Raw genomic sequence first — 4945 nt, 5'->3', positions numbered from 1 at the left:
CCCTGGGTTAGGGATGGAACCCAGGGTCATCACTGCAAATGCCCCACCACTGAATTATACGCTAGCATTTGGTTTTCCTTTCTTGCCTCTTCCTCTTACCTACCCCTTCCGCCCTCCCTCCCTCCCTGCCCCCTCCTCCTTGCTTCCTTCCTTTGAAACAGGGTCTGACCCTGAACTCAGTCCTCCAGTCTCACTAGGCAGCATTAGGATCATGGGCATGTGACATTTGTCCATCAGCTCCCTCCTTCCTTCTGTAAACGCCAAAGCAGCTGCTTGTTGTTGGAGGAGACCCCAGCACGTGACCAGTCTCATTTTAGACTCCACCCACAATCTCCAGGGAGCCGTGCTCCCCCTATCTTCTCTGAGATCCCCTCCCTCCAGAACAACTGTTCATGCCTCCTCTTCACACCCTCCTCCTCCCCTGCCCACTTTTTCTCACCTCTTTGAAAAAAATAGAAGCAGATAGGGCAGGAAGGCTCTCTCCTTCCCAGCAGCAGATCAACACACTAAGTAGCTGAACTGGCTGTCCTCACCACTGTGCCCAGCAAGGACTTCTCACCTTGGGCCCTGATCTCCCCCATCTTGTCCTGAGAGCTGACTGTGAAGCCCATCTGCCTCTGTAACCACCAATGTCTTCCTCTCTTTGGGGTCCCATCCATCAGTCTGTAAATTCCTCCATCTCTATAAAAACAAACAGGTAAGACTCATTCCCTGTTAAAGAGCATATGGATCTGAATCTGGATTCAGAGGACCCACATAAAAAGGCAGCTGTGGGGGCTGAAGAGATGGCTCTGGTTAAGTGCACTGGCTGCTCTTCCAAAGGACCCAGGACCAATTCCCAGCACCCACACGGCAGCTGTCTATAACTCCAGTTCCAGGAGAGCTGACACCCTCACACTGACATACATGTAGTCAAAACGCCAATGCACATAAGAAAATTAATCTTTTAAAAATCTCAGCCGGTAGTGGTGGTACACACCTTTAATCCCAGTACTTGGGAGGCAGAGGCAGGTGGATTTCTAAGTTCGAGGCCAGCCTGGTCTACAGAGTGAGTTCTAGGACAGCCAGGGCTACACAGAGAAACCCTGTCTCGATAAACCAAAAAAAAAAAAAACCTCAAAAGGCAGCAACTCTGGCCAGGCTGTAAGGCGATAACCACAACACTATGAGGGAAGGGGAGATGGATCTTAGGGCTTTCTGGCCAGTTAGCCTAGCCATAAAACTGTGGCTGTAGACTCAACGACAGGCCCTGTCTCTAGTGAATAAGGTAGGAAGTAATAGGGCAGGACACCAGAGTCTTCCTCTGACCCAAGAGCTCCCTGGCTCCTACACCCATTCCTGTCTTTACTTTTCTCTTATTTCTTCATAGCCAGATCTCTCTATCCAGAATTCTCTGCAGTCTTAGCTCCCATTGCTCATACCTCGTTGGCTTTCAGACTGTCATAGTGTGTGTGTCTCCATGCCTATTCAGTTCCGCCTGGTCCTGTCCTGCCTTGCCTGGCATTTGACAGGTCACCTCTTTCCACATCGGGCTCCCGTGACCACACATTCTAGTTTTCTTTCTGCCTCACCATTGGTCAGTGCTATTTTTTCTACACAGCCCTCAGGGCAGGTCCCCCCCAAACCCTCTTTTCTCCTACCTACATTCTCAGCCAGCACCCCTGACTTCAGAATCCACTTCTCCAGCCTCACCGTCACCACTGACCCCTGGATTCTCCTCCAGTTGATAACTTCACGAGTCCACGTGGATGCATAGTGCCTAACAGGTTGCCCTTGTGATTTGTTATAACCAATGAAATGCTGGGGACCTAACGTAATCACTATACTCTCTTCTCTCTTTCCATGTAAAAGTATGATCAGTAATATCCCCCACACAGGCTACTCCATCAGCCTGCATCCTGGATGGAGAATGGCAGAGGCAAACCATGATAGACAGTAGCGGAGAGAAATGTGTGTGTCATCGGAGACTGGGGTGCTGGATGTTAACACAGCATAACCAGCCTGACCTGATTACTATATGGACTCCATAGGGTTTACAGTCCCAGGCAGTAGGGAAATCACTCCAAATGGCATGCAATGAAGACTGGTCCAGCACTGGTAGCAAGGTGGGGGAGACAGGTCTACCTCAGTGATAGGAAAGCACCCCACAGGAACACAGCAGGGTCCCTGCTCCTACAGGAGGCAGGTTCCATCAGTTATCATAATTGCCCAGAAGAGAAACAACATAAGCAGGAGTGTGACTGCCAAAAAAATTCAACACAAGTGTGCCAGGCAGTGGTGGCTGAGCACCTTTAATCCCAGCACTTGGGAGGCAGAGGCAGGCGGATTTCTGAGTCAGAGGCCAGCCTGGTCTACAGAATGAGTTCCAGGACAGCCAGGGCTACACAGAGAAACCCTGTCTCGAAAAAACAAACAAATTCAACAGAAGCCACTTTTTCCAGCTCTAGAACAGATGCCTTACTTTTGGTTAAATACCAGGAAAAATTATCAGGTTTAAGGAACCCTTTATGAGAAAAAAATTTAGAGGGTAAGGATGGGGACAGTCTCATTATGTAGTAGAGGCTGGCCTCTGGAACTCAGCAATCCACCTGTCTCAGCCTCCTGAGTGTTGGGCTTACAGGCATGTCCCAGTAGTCTTGGCAATATCTATGATCTCGGCACTCAGGAGGCAGAGGCAAGCGGATCTCTGTTGAGTTCAAGTCCAGCCTTGTCTATTCTTTGTTGCAGGACAGCCACACAGTTAAATGCCACACAGTAGAGCTCTGTTTTGGCTTTTTGAGACACGGTCTCTTAGTGTAGTTCTAGATGTCCTGAAGTTCACTATGTAGAGACGGCTGGCCTTAAACTCAGAGACCCGCCAGCCTCTACCTCCTGAGCCGAGCTCTAGGACTAAAGATGTGCACCACCGTGTCTGACTGAAATCCTTTTATTTATGTACATGTCTGTGCATACTGAGTGCAGGCACCGTGAAGCAACCTGGATTCCTTCAAGTTGGAGTTACTGGTGGTAGTGAGCTGCCAGAACTGGAACTCTGATCCTCTGAAAGAGCAACAAGGGCTTCTAGCAGCTGAGCTACCCCTGCCACACCCAGGGTCACTTTTAACTGCAGCATAAAACGGAGAGGAGATTAGAGAACACCCAAAGAAACAGCAAACTGGGGATATCCATCTCCTGCCCTTACCAAGATATGGGATGAACTGCTGCAGTGTCTTGAATGAGGGTATTCATTTAGCGTGAATGAACAGAGTTGATTTCTAGGAAACTATTACAGTCCTCCCTCTGGACCTGTGCAGGGTTGGTTCAAGGACACACCTCCAACATGGAACCCAAGATCTGTCTAGGACCAAATCCCAGATTTCCTTCCTCCTGCCTCCAGATCAAAGGCCTGTGGGTCCTAGGCTGTAAAGGCATGCCCTGCACCCTATAGGCTCTTCTGGAGTTGAATCCAACCACCAAATGGCAGACCAAAGGTCCCATGCTGACTTGGGACTCAACCTCAAGGGACACAGAGGCCCTTCTGTTGCATATGCCTCTCACGCAGTGAGAGCCTTTCAGGCTTCAGACCCTCAGGGGCAACATTCTGCTCCAAAGCATCCATTCTTTCTTTCCCCATCCCCCTGGGAAGACATACATAGCTACACTCCTACATAGGGCCGCTGCTGGTGTCACCATAATGGTCACAGCCCTCTGAGCCCTTGAGTCAGTCAGGACTGTGGGAGCAAGGACAGCAGAGGACACCTTGGCTTGAACACTCAGACGTTCCATTTGGTGGGAGTGATGGCTACTTCCAGGAAAGTCCTTGTGGCCTTCTCACCCAACCTCCCACCTCCACTGGGGCAGGCCCAGCAGGGGGTCTTGGGACCATCTGAAATGTGATCATTTGTGTGTGTCAACAGTTTCCTCAAGCACCAATACCTCAGTCCTTTCACACGTATTCTGCACATACCTCCTCAAACAGGTGGAATAAGAGTTACGAGCAGTGTCTTTAGGTCATGGCAGGACCTAGTCACATCAGGAACAGAGGGCACCCCATGTTCTAGAAGCCTACTGACATGAAACAGCAAAGAGGGTGGACTTTGGAGCCAAACTGGCTTCCTCTTATTATTTGCCTCCAAACAAGCACAGCAATCAATAGCCCTCTCACAAAGGAGCAAGCCCAGGAGAAAAGATAATGCACTTTGATAAGAACTGCACTTTGAAGTGATAGCCATAAGGAAATAGAGAGGTCGAATGTCCTACTAAGCTCCTTAGGCTGCCCAGCTGGCTGCTGGTGCCTCAGCTCTCAGCAGCTCCTACAGACCAGCACTTAGTGTTCCAGACACATGAATCAAGATCTATTTCAATCTTTCCTAATTGCCTGGGTGCTCTCTGGACCCCTGCCTCTGTGGGCTGTCTGTTCTGCCAAGAGCCGTAACTCTTCCTTCCCTGTCTTCTTAAGCTATCTACTTAAAATATCAACACCTCATCCTACTGGGTGTAATGGCACACACCCAGCATTCAAAGATCTGAGGTAGGAAGCTCTTGAGTTTGAGGCTAGCCTGGGGTATACAGTAATATCTTGTCTCTCCTAATCCCAAAATTGCATCTGAGTACCAGCTTTCCCAAACACAAGTTGTGTGAAACAGCCAAGTTGTTATGAGGATGGAACAAATAATGTCTGCCAACAATGCCAACATGGGCTCTAGCACTGCAGCCCAATGCACTTAAAAATGAAAGAGTGCTGAGTTTGTTGGTATAGTCTTAGCACAAGGGAGGTGGAGGCAGAAAGATCAGGAGTTCATGTTCATCCTCAGCTCCTAGAGCAGTTGAGACCAGACTGGGCTATATGAGACCATGTCTTAAAAGGCCAGAATTAAAAAAGCTGGTGCTTGCTTGTGGCACGTGGCCACAGTCCAATGGGAGACTGAGGTAGGCTCATTTGAGCCTAGAAAGGGTAATATAGCCG

Source organism: Mastomys coucha, unplaced genomic scaffold (assembly GCF_008632895.1).
Source record: "Mastomys coucha isolate ucsf_1 unplaced genomic scaffold, UCSF_Mcou_1 pScaffold21, whole genome shotgun sequence".
NCBI lineage: Eukaryota > Metazoa > Chordata > Mammalia > Rodentia > Muridae > Mastomys > Mastomys coucha.
This window is presented reverse-complemented; position numbering follows the sequence as displayed.